The sequence below is a fragment of the Thermobia domestica genome, chromosome 2 (assembly GCF_964235325.1).
Source record: "Thermobia domestica chromosome 2, izTheDome1.hap1.1, whole genome shotgun sequence".
NCBI classification, from domain to species: Eukaryota; Metazoa; Arthropoda; class Insecta; order Zygentoma; family Lepismatidae; genus Thermobia; species Thermobia domestica.
Genome location: NC_137455.1, coordinates 201,018,317 through 201,042,589, shown reverse-complemented (window position 1 = coordinate 201,042,589; position 24,273 = coordinate 201,018,317). Strand labels below are relative to the sequence as shown.

General features: G+C 35.9%; 1 protein-coding gene across 1 annotated transcript in view; it reads right to left on the bottom strand.

Moving 5' to 3' along the window:
* The window catches only part of LOC145678355 (uncharacterized), a 231,622-nt gene that overhangs the window by 137,010 nt on the left and 70,339 nt on the right, over positions 1-24,273 (bottom strand). The gene's annotated exons all lie outside the window — the stretch shown is intronic.

Sequence of the window (24,273 nt, the reverse complement as noted above, 5' to 3'; positions counted from 1 at the left end):
TGAGTTCCCCGTGCTCCCTTCCCTTCTTCTGAGATTAGTCTTTCAGGGGACTTCGTCCGTCTCTCTCTGTTCTACTATATGCCATTTCTCATACAAAAAAAAAAAAAAAAAATCATCCCCTTCCGAAAGATTCCGCCGCCAAACCATTAAGAAAAGAAGGGGGAGAAATAAGAATATATATATGAGGTCTTGGGAGGGGGGAATGTTTCTTTCAAGAGTGCGAGTGTGTGTGATGATAGCAGTGAACTAAAGTAGGGTGGCAAAAGAATGGATGGTTTTTGGCTGTCGAAGACTGTAGATGGCATTGAGTATTATTATAGCTATCGCAGTGTCCTTTCTCTTCTGTTTCTATTCCCTAGTGTGGAAAACAGTGAAAAGAGTCTGATTGTGAGAGCGAGTGGGAAGAAAACCCTCCCGCTAGTCTTTGAAGTTTGTGTTATACTTCATTCATGTCTCTTTTCCCCATCTCTGCTTCACTATTTCACCTTCTTTCTATCTTCGAAAGTTTCGAAATTGCACCTTTTCTTACCTTCCTGCCGCCTCCTCTTTTCGTTCACTTGGAACTCTGCCGAATGGACTCTACTGTGAAACATAAATTTCTACCAAAGAAGCGATACCTGCTTTCTTTTTCTTTTTTTCTGTCAATGTATGACAGTGACTTACCCTTAAAAAAACAAAAGAAATGAGAATTTGAAGATGTTTTCTTTTGCAGATTGAAGAAGAACCATAGAAACTTGTTTTTTTCTTTAAAGTGCTTTCTTTGCTCGAAGGATGGGGATTCTTTGTGTTATCATCTACCCCCAACAGCTCTAGAACAAATTTTTTTGATGTTGGTTTGATGTTTTACACGTTTTCCGAACGGCTCCTTAGTTTCTTTCTTCCTTGCAGCAATGATTCAAAATCGTTTATGTCCAAGAGACTCATCAAGGTTTTCTACCCCACTCCTTATTGATCCAACATCAGATCTCTGAAACAGTTGACTCTACTGTTATGTATAATCGAGTTCGTCTGAAAGCCTAGACTCCGAGTAACACAGAGTTAAACAAACTTCAACCTTTAAGGATGAGAAAGGGGATTCAAAAACATTTATTATTACGTTTCGTTTACACAACTGGAGGCACATCGCAAATCATCACGACGTAGAGGTGAGAACAATATTTTAATATTGATTCGAAAGTTATTTGAGGTTTCAGTAGTTGGGTAGAACAAAAAGTCAGTGAAGAAATATTAGCAAATGTTAGGGAAAGATAATCATATTAGAGACAGTAAGAGAGAAAAAAGTGATCAGCACGTTATTTGACAATAAAGTGTGTGTGGTGGAAAGAATAAGAGGGAGTGGAAGATTGGAAATGATGAGCCATATTACAGAGGATAAGTCTTACATCAAAATAGGAGAAGGCTGAGAGGCATGGAAGATTCTAAATGTTAGAATATTTACGATGATAATGACATGCATTCAAGATGTTCTATGCTACAAAACAAAACTATTATATTCTATTCTACAAGATAGTTCATGTTATATCTCCAAACGACTTAGTAAAAGACAGATAGGATCTTTGCTTGTCCTTCAACTAAATTAGCTTTCATCATTTGCTGTAATAATAGGAAAATGGTATTCTATCCGAGTCCATTCAAGATTATACTTTCTTGATAACACAGAATATCGTAAGAACGAAGCGGGGCAATGAAAACATGAAAGTAGCACAATGCCTTCTCTTCTAACATTTCGCATTCTTCTCCCCATTTTATACCATCTTCCCCTTCAGTCTCAATCGTATTCATATAATATAACGTGTGGCTTATTACGGGACTTTCACGGATCACTGACAAGGCACCCCATCACGATTTTCCCTCATCTCCCGTCTTTCTTATTTGCTGCTGTTGCGACTGCTTGCTGAAACAGATGAAGAAAGGGAAGAAGTGTGGAGAAAGAACTGAAGAAAAACAGACGCAATAGCAGATAAGGACAGGGAGAAGAAAGAAAGGAAATAACATTATTTTTATTGTCGTTTTTCCTATAGCTGTACCAAACATCCGAAAATTCTCATTCTCTTCTGTAATTCCCTTGAGACTACGAGGATGACGGAATCGGGATGTGAAAGACAAAAAAAGCTAGAAGGGAAGACTTCTTTTACCCTCCCTTTTTTATTTTATTTCGAGAAAAGAGAAGAAAGATGGAATGACTTAGGAATGGGAATTATTGTGAAGACTTGTTCCACTTTGTTCTATAGACAACAAATCCAATTTAATTCAAATTTGGCATTATTTATTGAGGGGGAGGACTTACTTGTAATATTCTTATTTTGCCGATATTTGTGAAACATCTCAGTCACTTGAGTATACAAAACACAACAGAGTACGTTTGTTTAACAGTGTAGGCGAATCTGCTATTTTGTTTAACATTGGAAACTTTACGTTGCTCTCATCACATTCTTCAATAACAATGGTGGTGTTAGACACACGTAGTTTTGAATTAACAATAGAGAAGGAAAATCAGAATAAATCTAGCAGTGAAGGGGGGTGTTGTAGTAGATACTCTTCTACGGTGGTTCCCAAACGGCATGTCGCGCATTCCTGTAGGACGTGTCGCAAAATTTTAGAATTTAAAAATCATGATGTATTTAATAATTTGTTAAAATCAACTTTTGAGACAGGCTGTGCCAGTCAGTGTCTTCAGTGGCAACAGCAATGCTCAATACTACATAGTCTGGAAATTTCATATAAACTTCTAGCGATAGCCTTACACTATTATAATTTATACTATTATTAATAAAAAAATCAAATATGCATGTTACGATGCCGTTGGCGGTCAGCAAAGTATATCGAGTCAAAAAAAAAAAAAAAAAAAAAAAAAAGCTGGAAACCACTGCCTTACTATGTAATTATATTAATTAATCGTAAACCCTCCTTATTTGTTTCAGGATCTTTCAAAACGCCTAGTCGTCTGCAGCCAACTAAACTTCCATGGCATTTGGGTTGCATAAGTAGCAGGCGCGCACTTATCTTAGATAAACTATTTTAATTACTTTCACAGTAAAATAATATCTACAGCGAAAATTCGTGAAAATGTAATGTTTACGTATCTGTGCAAAATTTCAGAGCTATAGTTAACAAACAGCAAACTAACCTAATAAAAGCATTAAAAACTCTGAAGTAAAATTAGAAATGGTTGTTATTTTAATTTAAGTTACACTAATTATTCAGCACATTATAGGCAAATAACATCGGAGTAAATCAAGATTGGAGTAAATTACGAGCACTTTTCGTTTCCCTCCAATCACAATGTCCAACAACTAAAAAAAAAAAAAAAAAAAAGTAAATAGTGTGTTTATCAATAAATAGTAATCTCTAAATGAACCGACCAATAAACAATAAATTCGTACATATTAAAATTATATAATTTCTTCATTAATTTACAGAAAATGTATAGATACTAATTGTATCATTCCTATAAAAGTTATTGAGAGAAAAGCTCTTTTCTATTGAAATCGATTCTACACAGTACTAATTTTTTCTCTCTAATATTTTCTGTACAGAACAATTAGAAACAGAAATGAGAAGCTACCTATACAATATCTCTGTTAATACTTTCAAAATGAAAACAACTATTTGAGTTCATATTTATGTAACCTAAAGCGAACACATCGTCTTCCAAATTAGAGAAAACTGCACTCACATCAACCTATTCTCTTCCAAGTCATATTGAGAAAAAAGAGTAGTTAATTTTGCTGGCGACTGTACCAGCCTTTGTCACATGCAATTGTGTTCAAAAATGAATAAATAAATAACAGGTCACCTACTTTTCTTTAAAAGTTCTGGAATGAAAGTAGGTAGTCAAACCTATTTCGGAGGAGGAAGGAGAGAGAGGTTGTTCAAGAAACAAACTCATTTGTATGTGTGCATAGTATCTCTGGAATATTGGTCAAAATTGTAAGCACAATCAGTGCACCAAAATAACAAGAAAGTGCGTGTGAACAAATGTCACAAAATTATTCGTTTTATTCCTAACGAGATGAATTTTAGTTAGGTCAACGAAGATAAAATGAAAATATTCTGCGTTCCGTATATGTACGAGTATTACAAAGTATTGTAGAAGTTCTGGTAAAATGTTCGAAACGATTGGTAGTGGCTAGGAAAGAAACTCCAAGCACAATTTGGAATGTCTATGACAGTCTTGAACCTATTACATTTATTTTTAGGATCTTAAGAGTAAGCTTATATAGATCGTCAATCTCAGAGATGCTTTTCTTTGCTTGTTATTAACTTATTAGCATACTTAGGGACATTAAATGGAATAATAACAATATAATAATAATAACTATACTTCATAAAGAGGTTGCACATGCAAGAGTATGCCATATTAGTTAATCTGAACAAAATCTCTTCATACGAGATGCAAAACGCTTTAAAGTAAATTTTAGAATAGAAATTGTATCTTACAAGGGAACCTTCCGAAAATGATAGTTGCAGTGAAAGATGTGGCCTATGCCAATTGAAAGAGCTGTAACAGAGATGAGCATTCCCAAAAAATTAGCTGCCCATAGCAATAGGTCCAAGAAATATAAGGGGTGCAAGTTCTGGAAACAGCAAGGTTGGACGAGGGGGAAAAGTGCAAATTCCGCAAAAAAGGGGGGCATGGCAAAATACAATGCTGACAAATGATGTATAGAAAGAGATTTGCCACAATAGGGAACAAATGAAGGCCACCAGTGGGGTTAACAGCGTTGCCAACTGCAATGAAAAGTACATGTTTTGCAAAGAGCACTATATGAAGTGAGTGCAATATTCAGTGTCAACCTGTCATGTAGAACATAAGATATGCGTGTACAATCAGTGGTACAATCTAACAAAAGAAAATAGAAAAAAACAGAAGTACGAAAAATACTGAAAAGACGGAGTTGGCCATACTGCGCCACATTTGATCACGAGCTGTGCATATTAGAATGAACAAAACAAGAAACACCGACTATGCAGGAAATCGACGTACCTAGAGTCGAAAAGTTGGCAACACTGTTAACCCCACTAGTGGCCTTCATTTGATCCCTATTGTGGCAAGTCTCTTTCTATGCATCACTTGTCAGCATTGTATTTTGCCATGCCCCCCTTTTTTGCGGAATTTGCACTTTTCCCCTTTGTCCAACCTTGCTGTTTTCCGAACTTCCACCCCTTATATTTCTTGAACCTAGTGCTATGGGCAGCTAATTTTTTGGGAATGAACATCTCTGTTACAGCTCTTTCAATTGGTATAGGTCACATCTTTCACTGCAACTATCATTTTCGGAAGGTTCCCTTGTTAGCTTCATTTCTACTAGTCCATGGTATTTAAGAAGCAGTTCAGTATTTATTATTCAAGAACTAACTCTACGATTAAAAATTCCGACGCTTCATCATGGTAAAAACAAGAATTCGGTATTGAATCCCATCATGTACCAAGTGATTCTACTCAGGTTTGTGATTAACTACCTCTCGAAAATCCTGCTTTTATCCAGCCATTCATAATCATATTGGTTGGTCTACTGGAAGATCTCGTTCCAAACATGAACTCCCGTGCCAAGTTTCTATCTTCCCAAAAGGTTTCCCAATGTGAGATGTACATGCCCCGAAGGTTTTCCGATATACTCTGTACTTCCCACGTGTATTCTTCCAAAATGTTCTCTCCCGAAGTTTTCTCAATGTGAATTCAACATTCTGTAGATAGTTCCACTGAATTTTTTTTAATAAATCAACTTTATATATTCCTCGCGTATTTCTCCAACGATCCGGGCCGCGGTGCCTCAGTGGCAGAGCGTTCACCTCTGGTGCATGCTGTCCCAGGTTCGATTCCAGCTCGCGCCAAGTGAGCTTTGTGGTTGACAAACACCGTGTGTGCGTGGGTTTTCTCGAGGTTCTCCCGTTTTCTCCCACTTTCTTCACTCCATCATTTCATTTATTTCTCATCATCACCGTCTCCTTTTGCCTAGTCGGTATATCTATGGGACGTAAAGCTTAAAGATTTCAATTTATTTTTTCTCCAATGATCCCTTTTCCATAAGATTTCCCAACGTGAATTCCATAGATCCAACACGTATTTTTTCAAAAGATTTATTTCCCAAATATTTCCCAATGTGAACTCTATACATTTCGCATGTATTTTCCCAGAGATTTGTTTCCTAATATAAGCTCTATACATCCTGCACGTATTTCCCATGCGAGCGACGTGTGCTGTTCATCTTACACGTTTCGATCTTATCGTTATCTGTATGATATATTGTATCGAGAGTGTGTATTATTAAGTTCCGCGTAGTTTAACTTTCTCATCATTATAAGCACGAACGTATGCAGGGGGTAGGTCGTATGGGTCCGACCCCCCAACATCACGACTTTTCTGTAAATTTAGTATAATTGTAAGGGAATCTTAAAATATATATATATATATAAAATTTACCTTCATATTGAATTTGGACCCTCGAAATTAATTCCTGCGTACGTCCGTGATTACAAGATATTTAGGATTTCCTATTTTTAAATTGTACTTCTGTCTATTTACGCTCGATCTTTTTCCGCATGAGTACTATTGCATCGAAATAAATAAATAAATAAAGAAAGAAAGAAAGAAAGAAAGAAAAACGTCCCTGTTTTACACATGAGAAGTATATCAATTATTTTTATTTGTTTAGGTTCAGATTCTACTTTAAGTAGTAACACATTTCTTCTCCTTTAAGCAATCAATTAAAGAAGTCACAAAGTTGCATTTGTAGGTCATAAAGCTACTTTACACTTGAGACAATAACAATGAAATATGAAAAAAAATGTGAAATTAGACTAAACAAAATTCCCGTCAAAAGATAGGGGACAGCAAGATTCGAAGATGGGGATTCCGGATTACTAAACAAGAATGGTAACAGTTTAGCTAGGCCGAATACCAAATTCTTGTCTCCTCTACATGTGTTGTCTGTCCAACAGTTAAATTCCTTAGTTTCAGAGTAAGTTTTCATCTTGCACTGTTTTCTATATGCTATCAAAGGACATGGACCAATCTCAGGACAATACTTTTCCATTCTCCTGCTTGCTGATAAGCGAAACAAAAACATAGGCTGTGCATTTAGCTTCTGGAAATAGGTGATTACACATTAAAAAAAAAATCATTAACGGATGATGTTGGAAAAGGTGGTGATAACCACATAACAAAATCACCTGCTCTACTCATGCATGTTCAGCCAGCCACTGGTGTTAGCAGGTGTTTCCGTTCTTTCTCCATATACAGCACACACACACGCAATATGTATTTCTATAACCATTTGTTTCTCTATAATGTTTTAGTCTGTATGTACTGCACCAGCAGGATAGGTGTTGCATGTTACCGGAATGACTAGTCTGACAGGTGTTATGCCACTGCGATACTTCTCATCTACAAATCGCAGATTTTCCGAGTTTATTTAACAGATTTACACAGCTCTCCAGCACCTGTTCTGGTTTTAAAAAGATACAGTTACTTTAATTCTCTTTTTTCCTTTACTTCCGCTTGATACATATAGAAATCTGATTTGACTTTAAAGTACTCATACATGTTACGATGCTTTTCAGTTTCCATTATGTATTGCTTTGCTTGACATGAGTTTTCTTCAGGAATCTTAGAAATATTTTTGCAGTATTATTTTCCATTACATATAATCTCTTCCTCCTCTTTTCCTCACAACGTTCACACTCAAAATGAAAGAGTCTCGTCTGGCATAGCGTTTTGCAGCCTGCAAAGCCAGAAAATTTGATGCTTATTTTGAAGACCGTTTATCCTGTGCAGAAACTTCAGTGGCAGACAATCATGATATGATAAACTGTGCACACGTCTTGTTCGATTCTTCAATAATAATAATAATAATAATAATAATAATAATAATAATAATAATAATAATAATAATAATAATAATAATAATAATAATAATAATAATAATAATAACTAGAGTAAATTTCTATTGTGTATTCTACTTCTTCTTCGCCTCCAATTGTAATTCTCAAACTTGCACTCAAATTATAAATAGATATGACCCTTTAAGTTTGTCTTAACAGATCCATCAATACGGAATCCATACCTTCCCGCTTATTCTGTGGTTGATAACCGCGTTAGAATATGCTATTGGTCTATAGCCGTAGAATTCATATTTCAATGTTGTATCAACGGCGTATGATGAGTTTATTCACCACACCTGACACAAATACACTGTTGATGCTTTTTCTTGGCTGGATGTGGAGAATGCCCCAGTTTGAACTCGTAAAGGAATAACTCGCATTTGGTTATTCCTCATTGTGCAGTTTTACACGACCCTGTTCGACACAAAACCTCCTGACTGACTGGGCACACCAGCCTGTTTTCTGAACATACGTAGAGTTTGTGACATTGTACACGTGAGCTTGGTCTATCCACTGGTTACGTTAGAGAACCAGGCGAAATCGTACACCTCAACTTACATTACAAATCTTACTCCAATTCCCTCTTAACCCTTTCTACTCCAATGTTGGCTGTGAGCTGATGTAGCAATTTGCCGTTCTACCTCTATTACCCCTATTCAAGATAGGATATCACTAACTTTAGCCGTTTCAAACTTACAAGTTTCCTTTGCCCCATACTATATATTGTAAATGCATTAAAAACTTGCGATTGCTCATCATTTAATAATATTTATAAAGGTAACCAAGAAAGATGAGGCGCTTTTTGCGGAGGTCTGTGTTCAATTTGCCCTCACATCATGAGTTGAATGCGAACGTAGATAAGGCGAAGGTTAGTTGTGGGTGAGTATATCCAACATACTTCCTGGTTGTGGCAATTCAGTTATATCGTGAACTTGAGTAAGGACAGAGTAACATGGGGCCTCTACAGAGCATCATAAAAACATGTATGCTGTACGCATTCAAACTGGGGTCAAACGCCGTTGCAGCGGAGCGGAAGATATGCCAGTCCTTTGGTGAGAGTATCGTGACTACGCAGACAATGCAGCAGTGATTTAAAAAGTTTAAGAACGGTGACGAAACACTCGAAGATGCACCACGTGTCGCAAGACCAACACATGTACAAAATGAAGATCTTCAGGGAGCAATTGAAGCGAACAGTGGCCAGACATGTGACGAACTGGGACTACAATTCAGTGTGAGTGGAGAAATCATTCGGCAGCACCTGCTTCAACTTGGGAAACACTTCAAGTTGGGTTGATGGGTCCCACATGATTTGACTCCAGGTCAGAAGGCAATGCAAGCAATCACCTGTGTTTCTTGGCTGTCTCGTCTGAGGAAGGAGCCATTTCTGGACTGGGTGTTGAGATGTGATGTGTAGTGGGTCCTGTACGAAGCTCCACGATGCCGCCATCATTCCATGGTTAGCATTCCATGAACCGGTTTCAAAACAGCCGAAACCAGTACTACATAAGAAGAAGGTCCTCCTGTGTGTTTGATGGACTGCTCGCGGCATCGGAAACTGCTACCAGCTGGTCAGATCATCAATGGAACTGTGTACTGTCAGCAGTTGAACCGTGTTCAAGAAAAACTCAAAACTCTGGAGCCAGCACTTCTGAATCGCAAAGGGATCCTGCTATTACACGACAACGCTAAACCCAAAGTAACTAGGATGACCCGGGACACCATTCTACCCTTGGATAGGAAACACTTGCACTGTCCGATTATCACCTGCTCTATTCCTTGAACAATCACCTTAGAGGACGCCAGTTCAAATCCCTAGTAGAGGTGCAAAATGGACTTGATACCTTCTTCGCTTTACCGCCCACCAAGTTCTACCACGATGGAATCCATGGTTTTCCAGATCGTTGGCAGAAGGTCGTCGATGCTGATGGGGACTATTTGTGATCTCCCAGGTACGTCTTATGGGACATATCGATGTTCGAAGGTGGTGGATGACAGAACTTCCTTGGCTACCTTCATAATTGAGCTAATTTTTCTAGAAGGTTATTTTTGGTCAGATATGAAACCGTGAAACCGGGCGTGAGACTCAAAATAATTCGGAAGTAGAAAAATAAGGATAATCCTAATATGTGCCATAGAATAGCACTGTTTTCTTCTTGGAGAGACCTAATCCACACGGAGCGAGAAAATGCTACATCCGCCTTCTCCATTTCATTTACAATCATGGTACTCACGGGACGTGCATATTTTAGTTTTCTTTAGCTCTCGCACTTTTTTCATACATATGGGGAAATATAAAATTTTTCTCCATATATTCAAAACTTAATCAAGAAAGAACATTACACACCTCACTAATTTATAAGAATAATTTGCATGAGAGTAACTTTTAAAAAAGAGAAAGAGAAAGATCTGCTTAAGCACTTTTTAATGTATAAATAATTTATTTGTGTTTCCTTCGAACTGCTAAGCTTAACAGCAACTAATTATCTTTTCAAAATTTGTCACCAATGAAATTGAGACGGAAAGTCACTACTAGCTCACAAAAGCAATAAACATTTTGTAAACAATGTTTCAGTATGCAAAGTAAATTTGAATGCGTTTGTTACCGACTCGCTTTCAGAGTACATTGGAGTGGAGAGGAACCAATTCGAGTAGAACTCTTATTGTGAATAAGGTATTATTATTATGGTTGTTCGCCACTCACTTGGTGTAGAACTGCTTCTAGTCAAAGCACCACACACGGTGGCTGAGTGGTAGAGCGTTCATCTCCGGTGCTTGGAGTCGTTGGTTCCACTCGCGCCGTGTAGACTTTGTGGTGGACAAACACCGTGCTCGTGGGTTTTCTCGGGGTTCTCCCGTTTCCTTCCACTTTCTTCATTCCACCATTTCATTCATTTCTCATCATCACCGTCTCCGTTAGGCTAATCGGCATAACCGTGGGACGTAAAATTGAAAGATTTCATTTCATTTCAAAGCACCACAAATGGACTTCTGCAAGAGACACCCACTCTTCTCTAGAATTCAATTGAATCAATAATTTGAATCAAGTTCCCGCACACAAGCAAAATATTTTATAAATTTAATATTGTCCAATACAGGCTATTTTTTTTAAACTTTTTCCTTTATCTTTTTCTTTTCTTTACGCTCTCAACTTACTTTGAAAAATACATGTTATACTAGAATCAGAACTTGGCGACTGGTTTCTGCATTTTTTCCCGTTTTCTTTCCCAAGCATAAGCTTTATTTGCCAAAAGAACGTAAATAATGTTAGAAAATAAAAATAAATCAGTTGAGAATGCTCCAAGAGCATTGCCAGAACGAACTTAAAAAGAATGAAGAGATGGAGCGGGAAGGATAACTGTGATTGTTCCTACATGTAAAAGTAAATCTTTTTATCCACACCTCCTTCTGTTTCTCCACCTCCAAAAATTCACAAAATATCATTTCTCTATGACTTACGGTTCCCGAGAAAAGGACCCTCAAATCTCCAGAAATTCGAACTTTTTTGGCCAATATCTGGGGAGCGGTGGCCAGTTTGCCAGTAGACAGTTGTCCAATGGCCACCGGTTACTATTTGGTACCAAAATGTTCATCATCCTCTTAGGTATTGGTCAACACCAATATGATCTCTCTATGATTTACGGTTCTCGAGATATGGATCCTTAAACCTCCCGAAATCGGAACTATTTTTTTGGCCAATATGTCGGGAACGCTAAGTCATAGAGAGATAATGTTGGTGTTGATCAGTATGTAAGAGCATGGTAAACATTTTGGTACCGATATTTAGTGGTGGCCACTTGGACAGCGGCCACCGGTTACTATTTGGTACCAAAATGTTCACCATCTTCTTAGGTATTGGTCAACACAATATGATCTCTCTATGACTTACTGTTCTCGAGATATCGATCCTTAAACCTCCCGAAATCGGAACTATTTTTTTGGCCAATATGTCGGGAACGCTAAGTCATAGAGAGATAATGTTGGTGTTGATCAGTATGTAAGAGCATGGTAAACATTTTGGTACCGATATTTAGTGGTGGCCACTTGGACAGCGGCCACCGGTTACTATTTGGTACCAAAATGTTCACCATCTTCTTAGGTATTGGTCAACACAATATGATCTCTCTATGACTTACTGTTCTAAAGATATCGATCCTTAAACCTCCCGAAATCGGAACTATTTTTTTGGCCAATATGTCGGGAACGCTAAGTCATAGAGAGATAATGTTGATGTTGATCAATATGTAAGAGCATGGTAAACATTTTGGTACCGATATTCAGTGTGGCCACTTGGACAGCGGCCACCGGTTACTATTTGGTACCAAAATGTTCACCATCTTCTTAGGTATTGATCAACACCAACATCATCTCTCTATGACTTATGGTTCTAGAGATATGGATTCTTAAATCTCCGGAAATTGGCCATTTTTTGGCCAATATCTCGGGAACGGTAAAAGTGACGCGAAAAATTCCACCACTTTCTCAGATAGTTTTTGATGCTCTATCGAAGAAGGGCTCAAAATTGAAAAAAAAAAAAAATCGCAAATAACAGACACGGAAAGACAGACACCCAGACAGAGAATTCAGTAACGAACTTTTTAAGTTCGTTGAAGAAATGAGCGGTTAGATTACTAACTTTGCCCCCTTCTGCTTGAGATCCTTTCTCGCCCTACATTGATTTCTGACAATGTCACTGTCAGACATACCATAACATAAAAAAAGCCCAGGTGAGTGAAAGTGTTGATTCTGAACGTGATCGTCCGTTGATAATTTTTTTTCCTATCGAGATTCAGAATGTTACACATACCATAAAGACAAACTGGATGTAAAAGCATTTTTCCCCTTTCGTAGCTGCTAAAAATTTATCTTTCTGTGTTCATTAAAAAATGTATTATGGCTATACTTTTTTCCTTAAAGGAAATTCTTGAAGAAAGAACTGAATTCCTACTAAACAACTAAGATTACCCATATCTGTTTTATATATGAAAAAAAAAGTACGCTATTTCTTCATGTAAGTGTAGCATATATGCAAAAGTATCCTCACGACGGTAAGGTAAAGCCGAAGTCTTGAACTTTACTAGAAATCGGACACACAGACTCATACCAAAGAAAACATCCATGGGTTTCTCTATGCCCGTACGCACCGCAGAAGAGAGTGCTTGTCAGCAGATCATATAGAAGCTTTTTACAGTAGAAATTACATGTGCCCAGAGCACAAAAGTAGGTGTTCAGCAATCGGGATCCTTGCAATTGGCGGCTCAGGTTAGGTGCCCGAAGTGAGAATTGATTTCCATCTATTATATGTTGTAGACAGCGGTGCTCTTTTCTGTATAACTTCGAGGAAGCCTATTGAGGTAAGTATATTCGTTGTTAGATGTCCATACAAAGATATCCAGATCTTAGGGGAGCCAAAGAAATTTGGGAGGGGCGGTCCCAACCGGTTTCCAGGAGCAGCATCCGTGTATGTAGATATGGCAACATTCAACACTTCAATAATAATTGGACATCGCTCCTCAATCATAATATAGTACAAGACAAAGAAGAAAAATATAGAACGTTATTTTCATTATTATTATTATTAATAATAATAATAATAATAATAATAATAATAATAATAATAATAATAATAATAATAATAATAATATCATCTTGCATTTATTGTTCCAGAGATCAATGATTGAAACAACCCGTTGTATTATCAATATTTTTCTAACTAGAAAGTCATTCATGATATTTAAGCAATTCATATAATGTGTCATCGAGTACAATCAGGTTGTTAAAAACACAGAAAGAAATATTTTGTAATGAGTCAGCAGTGGACAGTGTAACATCTGATTCATTTCAGGAAAATATTTTTACAGTCACCTACCTAGTTCTACGATAGCATGGAAGCGTTATTTACCGGAACAAAAACAAAATTTCTTATCACTGCTACAGTATATTTATACAAATACTTTTTATTTTTAAATTAAAGAAGTATGTACTGACTACATATTTTGCAGTAAACAAAGTATTACATAACGAAGACAAATAAGAGTCAAAAAATACTTTACTCTTTCTTCTTCACTAATACATAGGAGTTAAGTAAGCAAAAACCTCTATCAGCCATTGAGTTTCCCTTCTTTAATATCGATGATTATTTATTTATTTATTTACTTGTGCTGAAAAAATCCCACGGAACTGTAGAATGTCGTATATGTCACAACAAGAATTCTCAGTAATTCAATAAGATTTGCAATTTTGACAACTCTGACTCATTGAGTCCAAGACAATATATACAATATATTATATATTTAATATTGTATGTATTATGGTACGTATTTGATATTCGTTTCAACTGGATACTATACGACATCAACACTTTCCATTTTCGACAAACAACACACAGCAGAAATGGAGAATGTAGAAAAACTGGAGTTGAAAAAAGGCAGTGGTGCCAGGCAGTAGTTGATGGTTTTCAAGATATGCTAATCGTGGATCCATGACTATTCGTACACTGCCAACAATTGTTTCTTTCCACTCCCCTACCTGCTTTTCTCCCCTCTCTTGCTCTACCTCTTAGCCCTATCCTTTCTCCGATTTTTCTCAATTTCCTCTATCTGAATGGAGAGAGTTAGCAAAGTCGAAGGGAAAACAGACGAGGAAGTATTAGATATAGTAAGGGAGGAAAATAATGTTACATAATAAAAGGAAGGGAAACTGGTTGGACATTGAGAAGGAACTGTATAATGAAGACGTGAAAGAAAGTATGGTGGCAGGAGAAAGAGGGAGGGCAACAGATATACAGTTGATGGACGATATTAAATCAGAGAATTGCTACATCAAGACGAAGAGGTTAGCTGAAGACTGTGGTGTATGTTAATTTTTCAGTTTGCAGCAAGGGATCTGCCAATAATGGCAGAATTTGTGGTAGACAACATCATGTGCATGAGTTGTCTCGAGTTTCTCCTCTTACCTTCCACATTCTCATTCCACCGATTATTTCATAATATCACTTTCATTAATCTTGTTCCTCCTTTAGCCTTAAGGGCATAACCGTGGAATGTTAAACATTTCATTTCAATAATGGCAGATACCTGTGATGATGATGTTAATAATGTTATCTCTGTTTCTTCCCTGATAATAAAAAATATGCTCCTGAGTCATAGCAAATTGGAAATGACTGGTTTCCATCTTTTACGGAAGTTGATTCCGTCTTATCTTTCTCTGATAATTCCTAAACATCATCGGCTTAAGAGACAGAGTAACATTCTAAAGTTCGCCTAATTTGGGTAGTACTAAAATCTCTTTGGAAACTATATCTAAAAATCTTGAAAACAAAGAACTTGATTTTCCTTTTAAATATATATTTACTAGTTTCAACTGTTTATTTCATGTAGACCTATATATGTAAATACGTTTCAGTGTCGTTATTTCAGGGAGAGAAGGTTGAAATAGAATTTTAGAGAGGCTGTTTGGGAGAACTTGATCACTCTCCACTTACCTCTCTAAAAATTCGTGGGCAATTACTGGGGCATTCTTGAACATGGATATTTGAATAGTTCACATACAAGTTCCTCAGTGATGTCTTGACCCAACTACAATAGATCCCATAGTAGTGGAGCTGTGAAATTTTAAAGTTCACTTGTTTCACTTTTTGGCAGACTATAACTTTGAAACCATGCACTTCCGACCACAAGCCTATATGAACTTTTTTTCTTATTTTGATATGAGGCATTTTTGTAAGACCCTGTATAAATTTGAGTGCCCAACAATTATGAGCTGTGCACCCATATTTCCATTCTCTGAGAAAAGATTTGCAAACAGTTATCTAGTTTATTAATAATATTTTGGAGATATTACCTGGCTCATTTTCTACGTTTTTCATTGTCTTTATTATTCACTGAAATTCAAGAAAATGTGGGTAAACTTAGCGAAGCGTCTTTTATTGTTGTGTTCACATTAGCTTTTCTGCTAAGGAAGAGAGTAGATCAAGAGGTGTGTTTCCACTCTATGCCTTTGATCTTTCTATCTTTGTAACGAAAAAAGAAATGCATGAAGAGATTCTTAGAATGTAAGGAGGAAGTGCAGAACAGTTCAGACAATGATAATCTTTGATATATTTTGTTTAATAACCACCAACAACAATATCGAACAACTTGCTTAGTGACCTGACCTCTCTCTCGTATAAAGTCGAAATGTTAAAAAGAAGAAGAAAGTATAATTTGAATGCAAAAGAAATTGCATTTTACCTCCTAGAACAAAACGGTGATTCACTCGTGTTGTTTGATGTTTTAGCAAAGAATATATATGGCGTTCAGTGGTTTTGCACTATGGAACTCCCAATTGCCATGTGTCACGTACGTGATGAGAATGCTCGATGCCGGGAAGACAAGTGCTTGGTAAACGACACCTGGCTTTGTTAGTTTCTCTCTCTCTCTCTCTCTTTCGTTATGGCAGATGCAAAGCACATTACATCAGCGTCTGAATATTGATAAGCCCTACGCATCTAAAACAGAAGCTCAATTCTACATTGTTGGTTACTTTTTCCAATAATGGAAGTCCATGAACGTAAAATATGTGTTTTTACGCCTTAGATATTAATACTACAAAATGAACATCATTCCTCAGCCCACTTGAACAATGCACACAATAGCCTACTTAACAACTTTTCTGAGTTTTAGTAATTTTAGTGACAATAAAGAATACGAAATATTTAGTGAAGATATTTAAGTACATCAAACAGTAATTTTATGCGTTAATTTGTTAAGTTTTATGTAAATCAAAAATCTTTATATATCCCTATCCTATATACAGTATATATATATATATATATATATATATATATATATATATATATATATATATATATATATATATATATATATATATATATATATATATTAATATATACAGGGGCGGATCCAGGATATGATCAAGGAAGGGGCTAAACCATATTTTGCCGTTTTATCCAGTGTAAAGCAGGATTGAAACCCATTTTATCCAGTGTATACCTCACCGTCAAGGGGGGGGGGGCTATAGATCCTATAGCCCCCCTTAGATCCGCCACTATATATATATATATATATATATATATATATATATATATATATATGTACAGTATGTATGTATCTCTCTCTCTCTCTGTACGTATGTTCCATCATAACTCTAGAACGCCTGGAGCAATTTTAATCAACCTTCGGACACATATTACTTGCAGTCTGGAAAAGAGTACTGTCGGGGCAAGACACCACGCGACAGTTATTTGGTGATACACCAGATGCGATTTAAGTTCAACCCCCATCAGTATTAAGGGTTAAATTGTCATTTTGAAAAATAATTGAAAATGACTGATATTAGTGTCGAATCCATAGTTTTCGGGATCGCTAAAATGCACAGTGACGCTTCCAATGCCGTTTAAGTCTTAAGTTCAGATGGAAAATAAAATGTCAAAAATGACAGATTTGTACAATTCATAGTTTTCAGGCTTCGGAGAACACCTGACTCGTTTAAAATGACTTTTGGAAAATAGTTACTACACACTTCAAGCTTTTTTTTTTTTAATATCAATTTTATTAAAGATGTATTCTGTGGGATAGAGTGTTTTAATATTTGTGCCAAAAGTAGAGTATCTTTTATATTTTTATCATTACACTTAGATTAAAATAAGCCCGTGCTCGTGGGTTTTCTCGGGGTTCTCCCGTTTCCTCCCACTTTCTTCATTACACCATTTCACTCATCTCTCTCATCACCGTCTCCTTTAGCCTAACTGGCATAATCGTGGGACGTAAAACTTAAAGATTTCATTTCATTTCATTTTCGATTAAAATAAATATTCCACAGAGTAAGAGGATTCAAATATTTTCCATAAACGTAATATCCACGTGGGAAGACCGGGCATCTCAGCTAGTCTTAATATAAAATAAGCAATTCAGCCGTGTGAAGTAGTATGCACAAGTAAAACTGACACTTATTGAAGTCCTTCTTACGTTAATGTATTGTGAATCTTGTGAAACGTTTGCAGAGCTTAAATTCTAGGTTTTGTGCAAAGTAATATGTCAATGAAGAAAAAAAATAATCATCATACGTATGTCTTCAACTTTACTTAGAAGGCAATACCATTTCTTTAATTATTAACTTACAATATTAAAAAAAAATCCTACGGTAACACAACCAAATATAGATATAGAGCTGCTACTATATGCTTTTTATATAATTGATCGTCACATCGGCTGCTATCACCATTAATTCTGGCTTTCGAAGTAAAAGCCATCTACTAATTAGTACAAACCTCCATTGAATAGTCTTAAGTTAAAAGAAAAAGTTAAAGCCATTTCAATGGAATCGATTTATAAAATTTTATATCTAGTCATAATGTACTTTGAGGCATAACGTAATAATTTTGATCGAGAATCAAACTACGTAATTACTCTACTATGTTTACCTAAATGTAGACATAAGGAAAAAAGTTCAATAACAATATTTCTTAGCTTCTATATCAAAATATAGCTAACAGAAGATGAACCTATTAGTGTACGAGATACAGCAACTAATGTGGAAATTAATATCTTAATGATATAACTACTTAACACGTATTTAATGAGGTGCTACATAATTACAGTTACACTTTGATCTTAGAGTTGCACCTTTCTTTATCTGCAAATTTCATTCATGCCCGTCCGTTTCTCCGCGCGATAATGTTTGAACGAGAGCGACTTTTAAAATTCTGTTTATTGCCATAGATAGCTAGAACAGTTATCTCAGCCCTGTTCATTAATCGAGATAATCCATTAACATCTTCACGGGTAACGGCGCCTGTAACGTGGTTATTCATCTATTAAAACAAAGGTAGTGGAAGTTACACATCTCGCAGTTAGATGGCAGCAGAGACTTTCCAGTAGTTGACAATTACCGGCCGAAATTGAAACTTCTAGAATGATCCTTTTCATTGTATTTAGCAGAGTATATTTACTAATTAAAATAGTTCCCAATAATAACAGTGAAGTCGTTTCGCACTGAAAATCAATAACAGTGAGTGGCCTCAAATTATTACAATTCACGAAAAAAAAATATTCAAAAGTGTTAATAAATAAAGAAAATGGAAACGAATACTTGAAGGAATGTACACAGAGGTCATACTTAAAGGTGATATCCTAGCATTCGTCAGCGGAGACTGAGAAAAATCTTCTGGAAGAAACAGTCAGAATTCTTGAATGCAAACTGAGAACCTGAAAGTTCACAAATGCAAAGTAAGAATATAATTACTCACGATTCAAACACCTAGGTACATTAGTTTTCTTCATATGTGAATGTCGATAGGGACTCTTTCACTTCTTTATTAGGGACTATCAGTGAAAACTCTCGTGGCTATACGATTAACATACGCGCTTTCGGTGCGAGAGATCCATGTTCTATTCTCGGTGAAAGCTCATGTGATTAGGATCCCACGCTAAGCTGTAGGACTATGTCTCAAAAGTACTGAAAAGTCACACGGGTTTTAAGGAACAGGCTGCGTGCATGAGAATATTTGGAGAAGGGCAATTTTTAATTGAAAATTGTATACACAATGAAACTGAAGGAAGAAGCAAGAGAAAAGTAAATTTGAGGCAGAGTGGTAATTTTGGGTAGAAAACAGTAAATCAGGGGGTCGGCCTTGGGCATACTTTTTTGACGATATCTAACAAACCTGAATGGTTCCGCGAAACTTGTACAGAAATCCGCGCCTCTGGAGAACTTGTGGGACGCGCAGGAGATGTGATTTAAGACTGACTTTTCTTGTCTGTCACTTGTCATCTTGAGGAGTGCTTAGAGAGAAGAATAATACATGTTGGGGTTGGCATCCAAGTCCTTCAGACCCCCCTCCCCTGTGTGTAAATTCCGAGCCAACCAACCAATTTATCAGTGAAACTTATGTTTAATGAAATCCCACGTTATGGAATTATATTTCATCATGAGACGGCTCAATAGTGGGTTTAATGTTAATACAATCAGTTCCGGTTAGCAGCCTTATGCTGGTTGTATTGAACTTCCATTATAAGGATATCACTTACCTAATTGTATTATGAAAGACCATAGTTATAATGTAGTAGAGTAATGTTATTACAATTGATACTTTCGACTTACTTTCGAAAAAATCTTTATACCATGGACAGCACTCCTACTCACACATAGGCCTACACACACACAAAAGGAGTTTAGGACGAGGAAAAATGGAACACGTTCTATCTCTAATTTAATTTATTAACAAGTACCGTGTACTAAGAGTAGTCAGTTGTTAGCAGTATAGACAAACAGAGCAAATGTTCCTAAATTCTCCAGAACTGAGTATCTACATGAAAAGTAGCATGAAATAGTAAAGGAAAAAAAAAAAAAAAAAACACTGCGACATATAATAATACTGCAAGTTTCTGGAGAGGAGGTAGAAGTCCCTTTAAATAATAGAAGACGCATTTTAGGCTTAATAAAAGACAATCTGACAATCATAGATGTTACGAACATTAGTAATGACATAGATAAATTTAGTAAATATAATAAGAAAACAAGGTCACTAATAGGGTCTATAAAATAATTGGGATAATTTAGTAGAAATAAAGTTCCTGTCGCTCCCATCATGAAAGGTCTCCGAGGATACGGTAGTTTAGTTGTCACCTTTCACGCGCGAGAGCCGTCTTCGATTATCTCCTATAGGAATATAATTCTTTCGCATGTCACGTTAAATTATAGTCTACATCATACAAGCTCAGTGTTGAAAAGAAACGTACAGCTATCAAACAGTAGTATACACAAACCTACGCTTACTTGCATAGGTCAATATATTAAAAAAAAAAAAAAAAAAAAAAAAAAAAAAACTTATATTACGTTAAAAACGTAGAACAATTCAATTTATTACTAGTTGAACCTGCACTGTGCTTCTAATATGAGCATGAATCTTCTCCACTTCTTCCTATAAGTCCACATCCGAGTGAGTCTCATTGGAGTTGCTCTACACTAGGCCTTTGAAGTTAAAGTACAAGCAATGTCTGTCATCTCGCTACACTAAGCCCTTCTACTGATTGCCTAACTTAAGGATATCAACCTTAGAAACGTAACGTCTTAGCGACAGTGTTAATCTTACGAGCTCAACGCGATCCCTAAAATGTTGAATAGAGAAGTAACGCCGTTTATTTTATTTTTTTTAAAATTTCAATGAAACTTGCAAATAAGAAAATCGTGCAGTGAAAACGTCACGTTTCCTAGAGCTTGTGATTTCCGAGATTTCATTGTCTAAAGGCCACAAACATATTTTAATATACTGTGCAGCTATCCTCTTGTACAGTACGTACTATACAGTTGCTTATAAATGCATACACATTCCGCAAGTGTTCTTTAGCTCACAGGTTCCCAATCTTTTTTGACTGACGACACATTTTATAGAACGTTTACAATATCATGACATACTTATTAGATTTTATTATAAATTGTAGTACCATTAAATTATATATAATAATACTATAAGATTATATAAATGATAGTAGTATAAGATTGTAAGTCTCTACTAGTATTATTTAAGTATTGGCAATTGTCAAAATAGACTTCAACTTATTATTAAAGGCTTCATGCTAAAAATAAACCATGTGGTTTAAAATCTACAATTACAATTATAGGCCATCTGGATGTCATAAATTAATTTTTAAATTCAAAAATTTCACCCACCGTCCCCCATGGAGCTAAAGGACACATCAGTGTGTTGTGATGCACCGGTTGAAAAAGCCTACTTTAGCCAATAACGAACTGGTCAATTTGAGTGTAGAGGCCAAATTTATTTTCGACGTAAAGAGAGATTATAATTCCTTTTGTAAATAAATAAATAAATAAATAAATAAATAAATAATAATAATAATAAACTGCATTCAGTTGGTCCGTTCTGCCAAAATCATTGATAAATGGAACACGTGTGGGATTGGTATGCAGTTTCGCTGACGAATGTGTATATATTCTACAGTTAGACAATATTTTAAACTTTCTGCCTTTATTTTGATTGCATTTGGAACGGAACTGACTGCTCTTCTTTCTGTGGTTTAGTGGTCCTGCTAATTATGTTAGATAAGTTAGAATCAGCTTTGGAGTAGAATACTCATACAAGACATAATTAAAGACGACATATTATGAGAACACCTAGTAGTTTTCCGATCATTATACATTTTTTTTAAATAACAAAAACAGAAGAAACGAATAACTAATTAAGAAAAGGAGCAAAACAATATTAATAGTGTTTTATCAAACACAATCGTTGCTGAGCAACTCCATTTCCTGAAACCTTCCTATTTCCGTTTTGATGTGGGTTCTACGCATATTACTCTGAAAAATGAAATCACAAGGAAGGACCTACAAGGGTTTTCCCTTTTCTTTCTGTACAGTTACATATTCATTGTGTCATACGTACGTATATACAGGATAAATGATACATCCATAGATATACATAAATCGATACACTCAACTGCAGCTCAATAAATACGACGAATTTAGTTTCTGTAAAATCATAACGCAATGAGCAATACGAGAAGGATATCCGCGAACATGAGAACCCGTAACATCGAGATAGCAGTGCAGAAATGGTCATTTAGTAATCAAATCACTAACCAGAGCTCGGTCAGGCTCAGACTCATATTAAATGAAGCTTGCGGCTCACTAAAGAGGCTCTCGCGATCTCAGGCTTCCATCCCCATGAGCTTCGACTCGCTATGCTCAATGTGGTTCAGACTTACTCCTTCTCACGCTCGCAAACCTCATTAAAACTCGGGTTCGCTTGGGCTCAACCTCTGGCTCGCTATACACTTACACGTACTATTATCAACGAAATGAAACGGGACGAGACGAGAAGCAAGGTTTTCTCGTCTTACCTTGTAAATTTTGTAAGTTTGTAAATTTACGTACAAAATACTATATCACCAGAGAGTTTTTGTTGATTTCAACTAGAAGTTATCAGACCCCTTCCGTGTGACGAGAGGTTTAAGAAGGATGTGATATGACAAAATTTAAACCATATTTACGATTGGAGAATATTGTATAGTATAATGAATGACTTACGTTATCTGTAAACATTAGTAAATTTTCTTTATTGTCTCATGCAATCAATTTATCAATTAACAGTTTTAATACTATGAATACTAAAACAGTGTTTGAGACCTAAGACTTGGCTGAGCTAGTGTTGCCCATGAGACTCAATAAAATTTCTTATCTCACCTGGTCTTGTCTCAAATTTAAGTTGTACTTCTCTATTATCACGAAGGCCACACTACTTGCACGGGATTTGGGAGTTTGTACATTTCTGCCTTAACTACATTCTTTTATTCCCTTGATCTTCTGCACCAAACGAATAAATGGTTATTAGTAGCCCAGGCAACTATTATAGGTAGTGGGGATGAATTTAAAAGTTTTATTAATGGCGGCTCTTAAGGGAAATCACATCAATGGAAACTTAAATGTTATCGTTACAAGCTAAGGAAAGAAAGTTTATCTAATGTTCTAATTCTTGTATATAGCTTCCTGAATTTGTATAAACCTTTCTTCCCTTAGCTTCTAAAGATAACATTTAAGTTTCTATTGATGTGGTTTCCCACAAGAGCCGCCACTGGTTACAAGCTAGTATAGCCACACTGCATACATTGATATTTACTGTTTTTTTTTTTTCTGGAGAAAGAGTACCCTTAGTCACTATGAATATATTATAACAGCAACCTGCATACTCTTAACATGTCCTCTGACATGTCCTTTTCTCATTTCATTTGCGATATTGTGAATGGACACAATGTTAATGCAAGCATTTGAAGAATATCAAATATACATAATTTTAATTTTATATTTAAAATAATGGCTAGAGAAATCGCAACGTTTTAAAGAAAAATATAAATTTCCAGTACTACGTACCGTTGTGTACCACCAGAAAAAGCACCAATATTCATTCAATAGAAAGGATTATTTTAAGGTTTGTTTTGATATAATAAATAAAAAAAAAAAAGAATCTGATTTATCTTTTTTTCCAGATGAAAGTTACTACTTTATGTATTAATGTACAAGTCACGTTCGGATAATCTCCTATGTTCCAACTAATTAGACAACAATACACAGAGATAAAGCAATGTAATGATGACTATCTATAGATATCTACAGCAGATAACCTCTTGATTGCAATCAAGGAAGAAGAGAAGCAGAATTCCTTGCACGGCGTGTATAAAATCAATAGTACAATTTTCCAGGCTGCAACATACTGGAATTTATGGCCTTTTCACATTGAATTAAATTAGAGGAAAAACAATAATATTGGAGAAAAATGAAAGAATGATTTTATTTATTATTTTAATGATTTTTCAATTTAGAGTAATGCGGATATGAACGCAAAATTTGTTACGGAAATCGGAATGCAATATTAAG